We start from the raw sequence: 20,401 nt of genomic DNA on the forward strand, positions 1-20,401 counted from the left end.
AACTGGTGATTCTTTCCATTTAACATAAGGATTCTACTTAACCAGTGTTGTGAGAGAAATAGAGCTCATTCACCAAATCTTTACTAAATTTTCTTCTACAGACTTAGGGCAATTTGTTAATGATAACAGTTTAGTCTAGCTGGCCAAATCTTTGAACATGATGTCACATTTCAGAGGGGCTCAAGAATCAGAATACTTTCATCTAAGTCCAGAAGTTTTGGTGCCACAGACCTCACAGAAATTCATAAATGAGGATCACTAATATTTTTAGTTGTTCATTTATTTATTTATTCATGAATTCAGTAATAGATTTGCTAAATTATAACTACATGTTAGACCTTGATAATAAATAGATAAATGTTACACAACACATTCCTTCAAGACACATAGTATGTTTGCACAGATTTATAAAACATTGTGGCAAAAGTTATTGTGATTCCTTTTATTAAGATATAATTAAAGGTTAGAGTTTGAGGAGAATTTTATAAACTTAGTAGATGGCAAATGAGTGGAGGATACAAAGGAAGCTACTGAACATATATAGGCTCAGAAATATAAAGTGGCCTTATGCTTTGGGGTAAGCAGAAAAATTACAGCAGACTAGAGAAGAATTTGAGAGAGAGCAGAGCCATTAGTGAAGGTTGAAAGATGAAAGGATTTATGCCATGCCATGCCAAATGGCAGTGGGAGAAGATGACAAGCTTTGAGCTGATAACTGATGTTCAGCTACTGTAAATTAGTGTAAGTGATGAATAGGAATTGGGAGCAGGAAGCATTAAAGATAAGATTGTGGATATGAAAATCAATTTAAAGAACAATTTTTAGATAGTTGAAGATGATTTAATAAATTAAGCCCATTAACAGATTTGAAAAAAAGGACTAAATAATCCTAGATGTGGAGAAGAAAGAATAAGATGTATTTCAAGAATGTATATTAAGAGTATTTGATTACCAGTTGGATGGGATGCTGATAAGGAAATGAGATATTAAGTATTGCTTCCTAGTCTCAGCAATCCTTTAATTCAACAGGTCTTAATTAAAGGTCTTTTTACCAAGCCCTGTGCTAGGTGCTGGGGATATCAAGGTGAATAAACATGAAAGAACTAAGACTTCAAGGAAATTGAACACGTAAACATGAACCATACATGTAAATAACTAAATGAATCACTATGACACATACTTTAATATGATAATCAAATTGTTCAGTAGGAACATGTAGAGGCTAGGAGAAATTGAAGGAAGGAAGACTGAAATTTAGGATGGGGTAGATGAGTAGACAAAGTGAGATGAGAGAGTTATGAGTCATATCATAGAAAGTCTTACAGACCAATGCTTGTGAAAAAATTGAACTTTGGCTCATAATGGTATATTCATTGAGTGATTTTAAGCATGCTTGAATACGAGTATTTGAAAGATTATTAGAATATTATTTGGGTAGGATTATGGAAACTAGAATCCAATGACAAATGAAGAGTGGGCAAGGCCTCAACAACTTTGAGATAAGAGTTTGAACTAGAGAAATGGAAGCCAAGTTAAATGAGGAAAAAAATGGGGAAATTCAAGAAGCATATCTGGTGGGTTCTATACTATAAATGAAAAGGCATCCCATTGGATGGAGCCTAGGTTTATGATTGTGGTTTATGGTTGCATCATTATTTAGAAAAATGAATTCAAGAGAATAAAAGAGATTATAATGGGGTTCAAGGGTAGTTCAGTGGTAGAATTCTCACCTGCCATACAGAGACCTGGGTTCAATTCCTGGCCCATGTACTTTCCAAACAAACAAACAAAAAAATAAATAAAATAAAATAAAAATTCAACAAATAGTGCTGCAATAAGGGCATATTCACATGGAAAAAAGAATGAAATTTGACCCCTGCTATACAGCATACAAAAGAGAGAAAGAGAGAGAGAGAGAGATTGTAGTTAATTTATAGCCATTTTTGTGGAAGTATAATTCAATTTCCCTTCCCTGCCTATGTCTGTTTAATTAAGGTATCTGCTTTCATAATCACTGTTAAATCATGATGGGACAATCATGATCCTTTACATAAATTTGTAAAAAATAAACACAACTTTTCATTAATTAAACTGCATCTGAAGCACTTTTAAAATTGTGTCTGTGGGGGTGGGCCACAGTGACTCAGCAGGCAGAATTCTCACCTGTTGTGTCGGAGACCCGGGTTCGATTTCCAGTGACTGCCTATGCAAAAATAAAATAAAATAAAATAAAATAAAAAACTTGGCCTGGGGCAATTTTATTCCTACTCTGTAGGGAATACACTATTTTTATTTCCAACAGAAATGCATGCATATGTACACCAAAAGGCATGTAAGAATATTAATTACTGTATTGTAGCCAAGAACTGGAAACAACTCACTGAATGTTGATCAAAAGTTGAGTGGATAATTTCATTTTAAATTCTTCATACAATGGAATAAAAATCAGCAATGAAAACAAACTACAGTTAGATCCAGCAATATTGCCCAATCTCAAAAATATTATATTGGTTGATCAAATCTCTCCAAATCAATAGGTTCTAACCAATCCCACTCAAACTTTATTTTATAATGTTTTACTAGAAAATTTTTATATAAAGAAGTTCCTCAAATATCTAACTCAACTTAAAACAAGAAAAGAGATATTCAGATATTATTACTAAATAACAGTAGTCATTAGTGCTATTGACTGATCATTTTTACTTTCCATTTTGTGAGCACATGGGAAGACGATACTTGCTGGATCCTTATTTTACATGATGAATTTTGAGCCAAAGTTAGGTATATCATTTCTGGGCTGAAACATTTCGTTCCCACCACAACACCCACTAGTCTATACTGTCTTTTGGTTGATTAAATGCCAATGTGCAAGTTACAAGCTGCTGCAAAAATCTAGAGTTCCCAAGCAGCTAAGATGAGTGGAGCATCTTGCAGACCTGCATTGGTCCTGTAGGATGAGTGAAAAATAAATCTATTTTAAGCCTCTGATGCTTTTGAGTTGTTTATTACTGCATCATAACCTAGTCTATTATGACTGATTCAAAAGGCATTGGAACAATAAAAGACAAAAGGACCAATGGAAAAGCATGGAAAGTTCACAGACAAATATGTTCACAAATGCTGTATGAATATTGTGTACCACAAATTGCCAAGAAAAGGAAGAAAGTTTAGTATGGTAAAATTGGCTCACTCTATGGATGAATATAAAACTAAGATCACATATAAAATAGGAAATCTTGCTGAATTAAAAACCTAAATGTAGAGGAAATATTTAGGAGAAGAAATGTTGGGAAATAACTGTGACCAAGAATAAAACAAAAGAACTACTTAGATAAAACCATCAAAGCAAAATTCAAGAAACAAAAAGAATATTTTAAAAATCTGCAAATCAGTAAGAAAAACACTGCACTCCAAAACAATAATAAATGAAGGGCAGGCACACTCATTTACTTAAGGAGAAAACCAAGCTGTCAGAGAAATGCAAATTAAAGCAATAATGACATATCACTTTATTTCTGTCATGCATGGAAACATTAGAAGGCTGCATAATGTCAAGGGTTGGGAATGTAGAAGCCCTCATTCTCTGCTGTGGAAGTGTGTACTGCTAAGACCATGTAAGAAAGCAGTCTTGAATTACTTAGTTACATGAAATAAACATAAATCCACTACTAATTATGCATCCCAAGAAGGTTATTCAAACAATAGTTAAGGTTATATATAAAAAGAAGTTCACCGAAGAATTGTTTATAGAGATGTAACATAGGGAACCACCTGGCTCTCCATTTCAGGGAGAATAACTGGGTAACCTGTGGTGAGGCACACTGTAGAATTATGCAGCAGTTAGAAGAAATAAATTAGAAGTAAACATAGGAAGATAGATGATCTTACATATACATTAATTATTTTTAAAAAGCAAGGTAAATGCTGTCATATACTCCCATTTACATATGTGAAATGTCTGTATGCAAAATTATTAACATTAACAAATATCCTAATTAAGTAATAAATGCACAATAAGCACAAAAACGTGCTTGCTTAAAATGAGGGTGGGAGTAGACTAAGACAGTTATGAGGATAAAAAAATAAACAAGCAAACGAAAAAAGAAAGGAAAAAATAGTTCTACACTTCAAATGTTGACTATTTTCAAAATGGGAACCATGTATGCCATAAGGAATTATAAAGAATGCCCTTCATTAGAGTTAACATTCTGAGACTAGTTTTCATGATCCATATCAACCATCTAAGACAGGGAAATACAAGTATGTTGCGATAATAGATGACTGTGCTGCAATTGTTACAGGCAAATCAGTTTGAACCGGAAGTTATCAGAATAGTGTATATGCATGGACCCCAAGGTCTTTCCAGAATTTAGTTTGTACTTCTGCAAGACATTTCAAACTTATCTATGCTTTTTTTTTCATATTTAAATTTAATACTTTGCTACAGCCACTCTTAGATTTTAATTCCCTATTTTTCTACTACTATCTGCCTATTTTACTCATCACTCAAACTTTGGTCATCCATTCTAATAGGAAGATAGATCCCTATGCTTAGTGTTAGAAATTACAGATATTTGCAATACAAATGTAGAAAAGAACATGAACTACGAGTTTGCAATCTTGTTATATGGTTGTAAAACACACAGATAGATGTTAAGACCTAAACCATTTACTAACAGTTCCATAAACAAAGACAAGAAGAAATGACTAAGGTGAAACTCCAAGACAGAGCCAGACAGATTGCCAAATAGAAGTGATTTGTCATTTCATTTCTGACTTTTTTCTTCAACATACTGTCCTCAAGATTCATTCACCCAGTTGCATGCCTCACATCTTCATTCCTTCTTGTAGCCACTCCATAGTTCACTGTATGGAGGAACAGGGCAAGAAGACAGTATAGTGAAGTGTGGAATTTAATTCACGCTCCAAAGCAGCTAGTAAATAGCCAGGAATAGTACAGAATAATTTCTGGGGGAACATCAGTGACTGGACACACAGCATGCACCAGTATGAACAAAGTGGAATGACTAAGATCACACACAGAACTGTAAGTCCCCCAAACATGAAGGCCAGTGCCCCTCCCCTATGGGCATGGCAGGCTGATTCCACAAAAGGAAATGAAACAGACTCTACTAGTAGAAAGGGCTTGGCTCAATCAAGCTTCAGTTGTATAATTAATTGACAAATTCTGACTACTAAAAACAGGCCCCCAGCACAGATAAACTTGGAATAACAACTAAAGGAACTAGGAGATAGATGTCTCAGCAGCCATCATACCACATCACCATCATGTCCCTGGTGGGGAGAGACTGCTGAAATTAAAGGCATCACATAACTTTAAGTTCTAAGGCAGACAAAAACCACATGCTGGGCAAGACAGGAAAAGCACAGAGTCTAGACGCTTCAAAGGAAAGTCTGACAACCTGCTGGGTCTCACTTTCAGGAAAAACTGATGCTGATACTGGCTGCTCTTTCCTCCTGAGATGTGGGTTTGTCTGGTCTGGGAAAATCTGAGTGGGATCTATAATATGTGAGGAGACTTTCCTCAAAAAAAAAAAAAGCTCCATACAGGCAGGACAAGAAACAGAAAAACAAGAACTGAAAAGTTCTAATCAGTAGAACAGAACCTATATTAGGGTCTACAATAAATTGAACTGAATGTATGTCAAAGAACAGATCGAGAACAAAGCCATCCAGCACAAAAGCCCTAAGTAAAACAGTGAACACAACCTCCACAATAAACAAATTAAGGAAATCAAGGGCCTAGATGCCAGCAAAAAACAATGTTATACTAGAAAAATTGAACATATGGTCCAGTCAAAGGAAATAATCAACACTTCAAATAAGATAAAGGAGATGAAAGAACTAATTCAAGATATTCAAACAGACATGCAAAATATCATCACAAATCAAATCAGTGAGTTGAGAGCAGATGTACAGAAGACAGTCAGTGAACATAAAGAGGAGGTCAAAAATTTGTAAAAACAAATCACAGAACTTATGGGAATGAAAGACACAATAGAAGAGATGAAAAAAATCATGGAAACCTCCAACAATAGATTTGAAAAGCTGAGGAAAGGATTAGTAAACAAGAGGACTGGACTTTTGAAATCTGACACACAACAGAAAATATAGGGAAAAGAATGGAAAAATATGAGCATGGTCTCAGGGAATTGAATGACAATATGAAGCACATGCATATATGCATGTTGTGGTGTCCCAGAAAAAAAAGAAAAGGGGAAATGAGGAGAAAGACTAATGGAGGAAATAATCACCAAAAATTTCCCATTTCTTATGAAAGACATAAAATTACAGATCCAAGAAGTGCAGCATACCCCACACAGAATAGATCCAAATAGACCTACTCCAAGACACTTACTAATCAGATTATCAGATGTCAAAGAGAGGCTTTTGAAAGCAACAAGAGAAAAGTAATCCATTGCATACAAGGGAAGCTCAATAAGACTATGTGTGGGTTTCTCAGCAGACATCAGACACCATAGAGGCAAAAAGTCAGTGGCATGATATATTTAAGATTCTGAAAGAGAAAAACTGCTAACCAAGAATTCAATACCCAGAAGAAATGTCCTTCAAAAATGAGAGGGAGTTTAAAATATTTTTAAACAATCACTGAAAGAATATATGACTAAGAGACTGGCTCTGCAACAAATATTAAAGGGAGCACTACAGTTAGATAGGGAAAGGTAGGACAGTGAGGTCTGCAGAAAAGTGTAGAAAGGAAGACTATCAGTAAAGGTAAAAAGAGAAAAAAATTAGATATGACATATAAAATCCCAAAGACAAAATGGTAGAGGAAAGTATTCTTCTACAGCAGTAACATTAAATGTTAATGAATTAAACACCACAATCAAAAGAGATAGACTGGCAGAATGGATTGAAAAACAGGACCCATTCATATGCTGTCTACATAAGACTTACTTTAGACCCAAGGACAAAAGCAGATTGAAAGTGAAAGGTTGGGAAAAGATGTTTCATGCAAATAACAATCAGAAAAGAGCAGGAGTAGCTATATTAATATCTGACACATTAGACTTCAGATGTAAAACAAAACAGATAAGGTAGGACACTATGTATTAATAAAAGGAACAATTCAATAAGAAGATAAAATAGTCATAAAAATGCCTCAAGCCAGAATTTTTCAAAGAACATGAGGCAAACACTGGCAACTGTGAAAGGGGAAGTAAGCACCTCCACCAAAATACTGGAGACTAAAATTCCCCACTTTCTTCAATGGATAAAACATCTAGACAGAGAATCAATAAGGAAGCAGAAATTGAATAATATGATAAATGAACTAGACTTAACAGATATTTACAGAACATTACAACACACAAAAGCAGGATACATATTTTTTTCAAGTGCTCATGGATCATTCTCAAGGATAGACCATATGCTGGATCAAAAAGCAAGTCTCAATAAACTTGAAGATTGAAATCATACAAAACACTTTCTCAGATCATGTGGATGAAGTCAGAAATCAATAACAGGCAGAGGACTAAAAAATTCACCAATGTATGGAGGCTAAGCAACATATTCTTAAATAACCAGTGGGTCAAGGAAGAAGTTACAAGAGAAATCAGTAAATGTCTTGAGGCCCATGAAAATGAAAACACAACATATTAAAAATGCAGGAGATGCAGCAAAGGCAATGCTAAGGGGGGATTTTATTGTCTTAAGTGCCTATATTAAAATAGAATGAAAAAAACAGAACAAAAAATTAAAAAAGAAAAACTAAGAAAAAAAACAATGAAGAGCAAAAATCAAGGAATTAACTATTCACTTGAAAGAACTAGAGAAAGAACAGCCTACTAGTTCCAAAGCAAACAAAAGGAAAGAAATAATGAAAATTAGAGCAGAAATAATGAGATTGAGAATATAAAAACAATTGAGAAAACCAATAGCACCAGATGTCCATTCTTTGAGAAAATCAATAAAATCAATGGACCCTTAGCTAGGTTGACAATAAAAAAGAGAGATAGGATGCAAAAAAATAAAACACAAATGGAAAGAGGCAACATAACCACTGATACCATAGAAATACAGGAGGTGATGAAAGGATACTATGAGCAACTATATGCTGATAAACTACACAACATAAATGAAATGGACAATTTTCTAGAAAGGCATGAGCAATTAACGTTTGCTCAAGAAGAAATATACAATCACAACAAACCAACACAAGTAAAGAGATTGAATCAGCTGTCATGAAGCTCCCAGAAAAGAAAAGTCCAGGACAAGATGGCTTCACATGCTGATTCTACCAAGGATTCAAGAAAGAATTAGTATCAATCCTGCTTAAATACTTCTAAAAAATGGAAAAGAGGGAAACCTACATAACTCATTCTATGAAGCCAACATCATCCTAATACCAAAACCAGGTAAAGATACCATGAGAAAGGAATAGTATCCCACAATGACTGAGTGGGATTTATTCCAGGTATGCAAAGATGGTTCAACATAAGCAAATTAATGTAATACCACCTATCAACAAATCAAAGTAGAAAAATCATATGATCATCTTGATTGATGCAGAAAGGGCATTTGATGAAAATCAGTATCATGTTTTGATGAAAACAATTCAAAGCATAGGAATAGAAGGGAACTTTCTCAACATGATAAAGGGCATATATGAAAAACCCACAGCTAACATAATTCTCAATGGGGAAAGAATGAGAATTCCCTGACCTTTCCCTTTAAGGTCAGGAATAAGGAAAGGATGTCCACTATCACAATTGTTATTCAACATTGTGGTGGAAATTCTAGCCAGAGCAATTGGACAGGAAAAATGAATAAAGAACATCTAATTTGGAAAGAAAGAAGTGAAACACTGTTTATAGATGACATGATGCCATATGTCAAAAATTCTGAAAAATTTACAGTAAAGCTACAAGAGCTAATAAGTAAATACAAGTGACAGGGTACAAGATCAATGTCCCAAAATCCATATTGTTTCTATGTATACCAGTGATGAGCAATCTGAGAAGGAAATCAAGAAAAAGATTCCATTATAATAGCAACTAAAAGATCAAATACTTAGGAATAAATTTAACTAAGGCTACAAAGACCTACACACAGAAAACTACAAGAAATTGCTTAAAGAAATCATGGAAGACCTAAATAGATGGAAATGCATACCATGTTCATGGATTGGAAAACTAAATATAGTAAAGATGTTAATTCTGTCCAAATTGATTTATAGATTTAATTCAATACCAGTTAAAATCCCAACAACTTACTTTACAGAAATAGAAAGCCAATAGTCAAATTTATCTGGAAGGGCAGAGTGTCCCAAATAGCTAAAAATAACTTGAGAAAGGAGAATGAAGTGGGACGTCTCGCACTACCTGGCTTTAAAAGATATTATAGAGACTTCTGGAGAAGATGGTGGCTCAGTAAGGCCGGTGGGTCTTAGTTCCTCCTCCAAAACAACTAATAAAGAACTAGAAACAGTACAGAACAGCTCCCAGAGCCATGACAGAGACCAGACACACAGTGTACCCCATTCTGGACCGGCTGTACCGGCTAAGAGACTCTGCTGTGGTGAGGTCCCCGAGAGGCGCACGCTTCCCCGGGCCATGGTGGCTGGCAACCGGAGCCCTTCCCTCCCTCCTTCCTGGGCCGGTTGGGAGCTTCGGATTGGCGGTTTACCAAGCCGTGGTGGCTGGCGCCCCTCCCCCATGCACGGCTTCCCAGTTCAGCTGGGAGCCTCGGAGCGGCGGTTCCCCAAGCCGCAGTGGCCAGAGACCAGAGCCCCTTCCACACACGCGGCTTCCCAGGCCAGCTGGGAGCCTCGGATCAGCAGTTCCCCAAGCCGTGGCAGCCCTCCCACATGCAGATTCCCAGCCTGGCTGGGAGCCTCGGAACAGCGGTTCCCCAAGCCGCGGGGGCCAGTGACCAGAGCCCCTTCCACACACGTGGCTTCCCGGGCCGGCTGGGAGCCTCGGAACAGTGGTTCCCCAAGACGCAGCGGCCGGTGACCGGAGCCCCTCCCCCCATGCGTGGTTTCCCAGGCCAGCTGGGAGCCTCGGATTGGTGGTTCCCCAAGCCGCGGTGGCCGGCGACTGCAGCCCCTCCCACACACACAGCTTCCTGGGCTGGCTGGGAGCCTTGGAACAGCGGTTCCCCAAGCCGCGGCGACTGGCGACCGGAGCCTCTTCCACACATGCGGCTTCCTGGATTGGCTGGGAGCCTCGGTTCAGCTGTCCCCCAAGCCATGGCAGCTGGCGCCCCCCCCCCCCCACAGACGACTTCCCGGAGGGAAAGGAAAGAGTCTCCAACAGTAGTAGAGACTGAGAACAACCTAACACCAATAGTGGCATTAATGAACAACTTCTGACTTCTAAAAATAGGCCCTCATCTCAGGCGAAACTGATCAAGGCGGAAGTCGCCGATTGGGCTAACTGAAAAAGAGGAAAGGGGCTAAACAGAGCCTTCTGTGGCTGTTTCTACGGAGGCTTCATTGCCTCTGGGCTCAGCACTGGGATTACACAGGTTGCAACTGTCCCGAATGCAGAAACAGGCTGCTTTCATGGCTCTCTAACACCTGAACCTTCCCCGTGGGAGGGGTGAAACACAACTCAGGTGGAATCCCTCTCTCAAGGAATTCAGATCCCAGGACTTCACAATTTGAAGCCATTAAAACCAACCTACAACCTTTCCTCTGTCTCCACCACACACCCAGCAGCGAGAGTCTTCCAAAGTAAAAGGAGCCACAACATCTTTTGCTGGTGGGACCCAAAGACAGACAAGCACCACGTACTGGGCATGATAAGAAAAACAGAGCCCAGAGACTTCACAGGAAAGTCTTTCAAACTGCTGGGTCCCACACTCAGGGAAATCTGATTAAATGCCCAGACGCCAGCAAAAAATAACAAATCACACCAGGAAAATTGAAGATATGGCCCAGTCAAAGGAACAAACCAATAGCTCAAATGAGATACAGGGGCTGAGACAACTAATTCTGAATATACGAACAGAAATGGAAAACCTCTTCAAAAACCAAATCAATAGATTGAGGGAGGACATGAAGAAGGCATGGGATCAACAAAAAGAAGAAATGGAAAGTCTGAAAAAACAAATCACAGAACTTATGGGAATGAAAGACACAGTAGAAGAGATGAAAAAAACAATGGAAACCTACAATGGTAGATTTAAAGAGACAGAGGCTAGAATTAGTGAACTGGAGGATGGAACATCTGAAATCCAAAAAGAAACAGAAACTATAGGGAAAAGAACGGAAAAATTTGAGCAGGGGCTCAGGGAATTGAATGACAATATGAAGCACACAAATGTACGTGTTGTGGGTGTCCCAGAAGGAGAAGAGAAGGGAAAAGGAGGAGAAAAACTAATGGAAGAAATTATCACTGAAAATTTCCCAACTCTTATGAAAGACCTAAAATTACAGATCCAAGAAGTGCAGCGCACCCCAAACAGAATAGATCCAAATAGATGTTCTCCAAGACACTTACTAGTTAGAATGTCAGAGGACAAAAAAAGAGAGTATCTTGAAAGCAGCAAGAGAAAAACAATCCATCACATACAAGGGAAACCCAATAAGACAATGAGTAGATTTCTCAGCAGAAACCATGGAAGCTAGAAGACAGTGCAATGATATATTTGAATTACTAAAAGAGAAAAACTGCCAACAAAGACTTCTATATCCAGCAAAATTGTCCTTCAAAAATGAGGGAGAAATTAAAACATTTTCAGACAAAAGTCACTGAGAGAATTTGTGACCAAGAGACCAGCACTGCAAGAAATACTAAAGGGAGCACTAGAGTCAGATATGAAAAGACAGAAGAGAGAGGTATGGAGAAGAGCGTAGAAAGAAGGAAAATCAGATATGATACATATAATACAAAAGGCAAAATGGTAGAGGAAAGTATTACCCAAACAGTAATAACACTAAGTGTTAATGGACTGAATTCCCCAATCAAAAGACATAAACTGGCAGAATGGATTAAAAAACAGGATCCTTCGATATGCTGTCTACAGGAAACACATCTTAGACCCAAAGATAAACATAGGTTGAAAGTGAAAGGTTTTGAAAAGATATTTCATGCAAATAACAACCAGAAAAGAGCAGGAGTAGCTATACTAATATCCAACAAATTAGACTTCAAATGTAAAACAGTTAAAAGAGACAAAGAAGGATACTATCTACTAATAAAAAGAACAATTAAATAAGAAGACATAACAATCATAAATATTTATGCACCGAATCAGAATGTCCCAAAATACGTGAGGAATACACTGCAATCACTGAAAAGGGAAATAGACACATCTACCATAATAGTTGGAGACTTCAATTCACCACTCTCATCAATGGACAGAACATCTAGACAGAGGATCAATAAAGAAATAGAGAATTTGAATATTACAATAAATGAGCTAGACTTAACAGAAATTTATAGGATATTACACCCCACAACAGCAGGATACACCTTTTCTCAAGTGCTCATGGATCATTCTCAAAGATAGACCATATGCTAGGTCACAAAGCAAGTCTTAACAAATTTAAAAAGATTGAAATCATACACAACACTTTCTCAGATCATAAAGGAATGAAGTTGGAAATCAATAATAGGCGGAGTGCCAGAAAATCCACAAATACGTGGAGGCTCAACAACACACTCTTAAACAATGAGTGGGTCAAGGAAGAAATTGCAAGATAAATTAGTAAATATCTCAAGGCAAATGAAAATGAAAGCACAACATATCAAAACCTATGGGACACAGCAAAGGCACTGCTAAGAGGGAAATTTATTGCCCTAAATGCCTATATCAGAAAAGAAGAAAAGGCAAAAACTCAGGAATTAACTGTCCACTTGGAAGAACTGGAGAAAGAACAGCAAACTGACCCCAAAGCAAGCAAAAAGAAAGAAAGAACAAAGATTAGAGCAGAAATAAATGAAATTGAGAACATGAAAACAATAGAGAAAATCAATAAGACCAGAAGTTGTTTCTATGAGAAAATCAATAAGATTGATGGGCCTTTAGCAAGATTGACAAAAACAAGAGAGAGGACACAGATAAATAAGATCAGAAATGGAAGAGGAGACATAACCACTGACCTCACAGAAATAAAAGAGGTAATAATAGGATACTATGAACAACTTTATGCTAATAAATACAACAATGTAGATGAAATGGACAAGTTCCTAGAAAGACATGAACAACCAACTTTGACTCAAGAAGAAATAGATGACCTCAACAAACCAATCACAAGTAAAGAAATTGAATCAGTCATTCAAAATCTTCCCAAAAAGAAAAGTCCAGGACCAGATGGCTTCACATGTGAATTCTACCAAACATTCCAGAAAGAATTAGTACCAACTCTCCTCAAACTCTTCAAAAAAATCGAAGTGGAGGGAAAGCTACTTAATTCATTCTATGAAGCCAACATCACCCTCATACTAAAACCAGGCAAAGATATTACAAAAAAAGAAAACTACAGACCACTCTCTAATGAATATAGATGCAAAAATCCTCAACAAAATTCTAGCAAATCGAATCCAGCAACACATTAAAAGAATTATACATCATGACCAAGTAGGATTCATCCCAGGTATGCAAGGATGGTTCAACATAAGAAAATCAATTAATGTAATACACCACATCAACAAATCAAAGCAGAAAAATCACATGATCATCTCAATTGATGCAGAGAAGGCATTTGACAAGATTCAACATCCTTTCCTGTTGAAAACTCTTCAAAGGATAGGAATACAAGGGAACTTCCTTAAAATGATAAAGGGAATATATGAAAAACCCACAGCTAATATCATCCTCAATGGGGAAAAATTGAAAACTTTCCCCCTAAGATCAGGAACAAGACAAGGATGCCCACTATCACCACTATTATTCAACATGGTGTTGGAGGTTCTAGCCAGAGCAATTAGACAAGAAAAAGAAATACAAGGCATCAAAATTGGAAAGGAAGAAGTAAAACTATCACTGTTTGCAGACGATATGATACTATACGTCGAAAACCCAGAAAAATCCACAACAAAACTACTAGAGCTAATAAATGAGTACAGCAAAGTAGCAGGTTACAAGATCAACATTCAAAAATCTGTAGTGTTTCTATACACTAACAATGAACACGCTGAGGGGGAAATCAAGAAACAAATTCCATTTACAATTGCAACTAAAAGAATAAAATACTTAGGAATAAATTTAACTAAAGAAACAAAAGACCTATACAAAGAAAACTACAAAAAACTGCTAAAAGAAATCACAGAAGACCTAAATAGATGGAAGGGCATACCGTGTTCATGGATTGGAAGACGAAATGTAGTTAAGATGTCAATCCTACCTAAATTGATTTACAGATTCAATGCAATACCAATCAAAATCCCAACAACTTATTTTTCGGAAATAGAAAAACCAATAAGCAAATTTATCTGGAAGGGCAGGGTGCCCCGAATTGCTAACAGTATCTTGAGGAAAAAAAACCAAGCTGGAGGTCTCACACTGCCGGACTTTAAGGCATATTATGAAGCCACAGTGGTCAAAACAGCATGGTATTGGCATAAAGACAGATATATCGACCAATGGAATCGAATAGAGTGCTCAGATACAGAACCTCTTATCTATGGACATTTGATCTTTGATAAGGCAGTCAAGCCAATTCACCTGGGACAGAACAGTCTCTTCAATAAATGGTGCCTAGAGAACTGGATATCCATACGCAAAAGAATGAAAGAAGACCCATCTCTCACACCCTATACAAAAGTTAACTCAAAATGGATCAAAGATCTAAACATTAGGTCTAAGACCATAAAACAGTTAGAGGAAAATGTAGGGAGATATCTTATGAATCTTACAATTGGAGGTGGTTTTATGGACCTTAAACCTAAAGCAAGAGCACTGAAGAAAGAAAGAAATAAATGGGAGCTCCTCAAAATTAAACACTTTTGTGCATCAAAGAACTACATCAAGAAAGTAGAAAGACAGCCTATACAATGGGAGACAATATTTGGAAACGACATATCAGATAAAGGTCTAGTATCCAGAATTTATAAAGAGATTGTTCAACTCAACAACAAAAAAGACAGCCAACCCAATTACAAAATGGGAAAAAGACTTGAACAGACACCTCTCAGAAGAGGAAATACAAATGGCCAAAAGGCACATGAAGAGATGCTCAATGTCCCTGGCCATTAGAGAAATACAAATCAAAACCACAATGAGATATCATCTCACACCCACCAGAATGGCCATTATCAACAGAACAAAAAATGACAAGTGCTGGAGAGGATGCAGAGAAAGAGGCACACTTATCCACTGTTGGTGGGAATGTCAAATGGTGCAACCACTGTGGAAAGAGTTTGGCGGTTCCTCAAAAAACTGAATATAGAATTGCCATATGACCCAGCAATACCATTGCTAGGTATCTACTCAAAGGACTTAAGGGCAAAGACACAAATGGACATTTGCACACCAATGTTTATAGCAGCATTACTTACAATTGCAAAGAGATGGAAAAAGCCAAAATGTCCATCAACAGACGAGTGGCTAAACAAACTGTGGTATATACATACGATGGAATATTATGCAGCTTTAAGACAGAATAAACTTATGAAGCATGTAATAACATGAATGGACCTAGAGAACATTATACTGAGTGAGACTAGCCAAAAACTAAAAGACAAATACTGTATGGTCCCACTGATGTGAGCCAACATTTGAGAATAAACTTGGAATATGTCATTGGTAACAGAGACCATCAGGAGTTAGAAATAGGTAATTGGAGCTGAAGGGATACAGACTGTGCAACAGGACTAGATACAAAAACTCAAAAATGGACAGCGCAATAATACCTAATTGCAATGTAATTATGTTAAAACACTGAATGAAGCTGCATCTGAGCTATAGTTTTTTGTTTGTTTATTTGTTTGTTCTGTTTTTTTATATATATATATATTTTATTTTTTATTTTTATTTTTTCTCTATATTATCATTTTATTTCTTTTTCTGTTGTCCTGCTATTCCTTTTTCTAAATCGATGCAAATGTACTAAGAAATGATGATCGTACATCTATGTGATGATATTAAGAATTACTGATTGCATGTGTAGAATGGATTGATTTCTAAATGTTGTTAGTTAATTTTTTTAATTAATAAAAAAGATATTATAAATCTACAGTGGTCAAAACAGCATGGTAATAGTATAAAGATAGATATACTGATCAATGGAATGGAATTGAGAATTCATGAATAGACCCTCTCATTTATAGATGATTGATCTTTGATAAGGCATTTAAGTCACTCTACCTGGGATAGAGAAGCCTCTTCAATAGATGGTGTTTGGTGAACTGGATATCCATAACCAAAAGAATGAAAGAGGATCCTTATCTCACACCATATACAAAAATCAATTCAAAATTGATCAAAGACTTAAACATTAGAGCTATGACCATAGAACTTTTAGAAGAAAATGTAGGGAAATATCTTATAAATGTTGTAATAGGAGGTGGTATCCTAGACCTTACACTCAAAGCACGAGTACTGAAAAAACAAATAGATAGATGGGAACTCATCTAAATCCAACAATTTTGTGCATCAAAGAACTTTGTCAGGAAAGTAAAAAAAGACAGCCTATGCAATGGGAGGCAATATTTGGAAATCACATATTGGATAAGGGTTTAGTGTCCAGAATATATAAAGAGATTCTTCATCTCAACAACAAAAAAGACAAATAACAGAATTTAAAAACTGGGCAAAAGACATGAATAGACTTCTCACAGGAAGAAATGCAAAGAGCTAAAAGGTACATGAAAAGATGCTCAACTTCACTGGTTATTGGGGAAATGCAAATCAAACCCACAATGAGCTATCATTTGATGCCCACTAGAATGGACATTATCAAAAAACAGAAACGACAAGTGCTGGACAGGATGTGGTGAAAGAGCACACTTATCCACTATTGGTGAGAATGTAGAATGGTACAATCACTCTGGAAGGCAGTTTGGTTGTTCCTCAGGAAGCTAAGTATAGAATTGCTATATGATCCAGCAATCCCATTACTAGGTATAAATTCAGAGGAACTTAAGAAAAGGACACAAACATTTGCACACTGATGTTTATAGCAGCATTCTCTATGATTGCCAAGAAATGGAAAAAGCTCAAATGTTCATCAATGCATGAGTGGCTAAACAACTGTGGTATATGCATATGGAGTATTATGCAGCTGTCAGACAGAATAAAATCATGAAGCACGTAACAACATGGGTGAGCCTTGAAGGCATTATGCTTAGTGAAAATTAGCCAGAAACATAAAGACAAATAGTATATGGTCTCACTGATATGAACTAACATTAATGAGGGAACATTGAGAGTTGAGCTAAGAACACAGGGTATCAGGAACATTGAGAGTTGAGCTAAGAACACAGGGTATCAGGAGAAAGAAATAGGGTAGAGATTGGGTATTTCGTGCTGAAGGAATATAGATTGTGCAACAGGACTGATTATGAAAATTCAGAAATGGATAGTGCAATGCTACATGATTATAGCACAGTAATATAAATACACTGAATGAAGCTGAATGTGAGTATGATTAAGGGAGAAGAGCTGGGGACACATAAGAAACCAGAAGGAAAGATAGAAGGTAAAGACTGAGAAGGTATAACTTAGGAATGTCTAAAATGGACAATAATGGTGATTAAATGTACAAATATAAAAACGTACAAATATAAAAATTATGGTGATTAAATGTACAAATATAAATATTTGCATGAGGGATGATGAATGTCAAAATTGTAAGGTGTTGAAAATTAATAGTATACAGGAAACAGTACAATCAATGCAAGCTAGGGTCTGTAGTCAACAGTAAAATTGCAATATGCTTTCACTGACTGTAACAAAGGCGTTATGCCAAAACTAAATGTTAACATGCCTGATGGATGGGGCATGGGGGAGGGGTATGGATGATTTGTGGAAGAAAAGAAACCATCATCTTATAGATTATGGTGGTGAAGGCATGTCTGTTTACTTGGGTTGGATTGCATGATGTGTGAATTTAATCACAGGGCATGGTAGTACTAAAAGATGCCCTAGGGGATTTCTTATATTCCAAGAAAACTCTTCTTTACCTCCATTGTACAGTTGCAGTCCTATTTTCCCCTGATAGTCAGGGTCAGTCACCCCAGCCAGTAATGTAATTCTCTTCCTTTCTTGCTGATCAGGGTTATGAGCAGCCCAAAGAGACCAGGTGGCAGTCTCAGATTCCAGTTCAATGGAATCACTGTTGTTTCTCCTGGTGGAAGCACCACCCCTTTTGGAACTAAAACCTGTAGACTAGCAGAGCTCAAGGTCGGAGGGACAAGAAGTAAAATTTTTTTCTAGTGGATCACTAGGAGTAATAGTGAGTGGTGCCACTCCCATTGCCACCCCTTGGTTCCTGGACCCATGGATCCTGGTGATGGGAGAAACAGCACCATACAGTGGATGCTGATTCAGAGCATACACAGCTTCCTGAAGAATATTACCCCAGCCTTCAAAGTACTGCCACCTAGTTGGCACCATAATTGAGTTTACAAAAGGCCATTCCACTGTTCTATCAATCCAGCAGCTTATGGATGATGGGGAACATAGTAAAATCAGAGAATTCCATGAGCATGTGCCCATTCCCACACTTCATTTATTGTGAGATGTGTTTCTTGATCAGAGCAATGCTGTGTGGAATACCACGATGATAGATAAGTCATTTGTAAGCCCACAGATGGTAGTTTTGGCAGAAGCATTGCATGCAGGGAAAGCAAACCCATATCCAGAGCATGTGTCTATTTCAGTTAGAACAAATTGTTACCCCTTCCATGAAAGGAGTAGTCCAATGTAATCAACCTGCCACCATGTACCCAGCTGGTCACCTGGGGAATGGTGCCATTTTGGAAGCTGAGTGTGGATCTCTGCTGCTGGCAGATTGAGCATTCAGCAGTGGCTGTAGTCAGGGCAGCCTTGGTGAGTGGAAGTTCATGATGCTGAGCCCATGCATAAGCTCCATCCCTACCACCATGACCACTTTGTTCATGAGCCCATTGGACAGTGACAGGAGTTGCTGGGGAAAGAGGCTGACTGGTATCCACAAAATGGATCATTTTATCCACTTGATTATTAAAAACTTCCTCTGCTGAAGTCACTCTCTGGTGTGCATTCACATGGGACACAAATATCGTAATGTTTTTAGCCCACTTAGATAGGTCTATACACATACCTCTTCCCCAGGCCACTTTGTCACCAATTTTCCAATTATGGTCTTTCCAAGTCCCCGATCATCCAGCCAAACCATTAGCAGCAGTCTGTGAGTCAGTATACAAATGCACCTCTGACCATTTCTCCTTCCAAGCCAAATGAACAACCAGGTGCACTGCTCAAAGTTCCACCTACTGGGAAGATTTCCCCTCACCATTGTCCTTCAAGGACACACCAGAAAGGAGTTGTAGAGTGGCTGTCCACTTTTGGGTGGTACCTGCATATGCTGCTGAACCATCTGTACACCATGCCTGAGTTTTCTCTTCCTCAATCAATTCACTGTAAGGGATTCCTGAAGAGGCCATAGCTCTGGTCTGGGAAAGAGAAGGTAATGTGGCAGGAGTGGAGACCTTGGGCATTTGGCCCACTTCCTCGTGTAACTTACCTATGCCTTCAGGACCTGCTCTGGCCATATCTTGTATATACCATTTCCATTTTATGATGGAGTACTGCTACGCAATCTCAACTTTATGGCTTGGTGGGTCTGACAACATCCAGCTCATGATAGGCAACTCAGGTCTCATGGTACCTTGGTGGCCCAAGGTTAAGTGTTCAGTCTCTACTAAGGCCCAGAAGCAGGCCAAAAGCTGTGTCTCAAAAGGAGAGTGGTTATCTGCAGCAGTTGGTAAGACTTTGCTCCAAAATCCTAAGGGTCTGCATTGTGATTCTCCAATAGGGGCCTGCCAAAGGCTCCAGACAGCATCTCTATTTGCAACTGGCACTTCTAGCACAATTGGATCTGCTGGATCATATGGCCCAAGTGGCAAAGCAGCTTGTACAGCAGTTTGGACTTATTGCAGAGCCTCCTCTGGTTCAGGTCCCCACTCAAAATTAGCAGCTTTTCTGGTCGCTTGCTAAATGGGCTGGAGTAGCACACCCAAATGAGGAATACATTGTCACCAAAATCCAAAGAGACAAACTGGGTATTGTCCCTCTTTTTTGGTCCTAGGAGAGGCCAGATGCAGCAACTTATCCTTCACCTTATAAGGGATATCTCAACATGCCCCAGACCACCTAGAAATTTCACTGAGGTATTTTTGTTGGATTATCTCCCATCCTCTGACACACAAATGCCTTACCAGTAAGTCTGGAGTAGTTGCTTCTTCTTGCTCACTAGGTCCAACAC

At 37.8% G+C, this 20,401-nt stretch overlaps 1 long non-coding RNA gene across 1 annotated transcript in view; it reads right to left on the reverse strand.

Moving 5' to 3' along the window:
* The window catches only part of LOC143678930 (uncharacterized), a 94,264-nt gene extending 73,863 nt beyond the window's left edge, over positions 1 to 20,401 (reverse strand). Inside the window, exon 1 of the long non-coding RNA XR_013173481.1 lies at positions 20,355 to 20,401. This is a non-coding gene — a long non-coding RNA (uncharacterized LOC143678930). The remainder of the gene's footprint in view (positions 1 to 20,354) is intronic.

Source organism: Tamandua tetradactyla, chromosome 4, assembly GCF_023851605.1.
Source record: "Tamandua tetradactyla isolate mTamTet1 chromosome 4, mTamTet1.pri, whole genome shotgun sequence".
Lineage (NCBI taxonomy): Eukaryota > Metazoa > Chordata > Mammalia > Pilosa > Myrmecophagidae > Tamandua > Tamandua tetradactyla.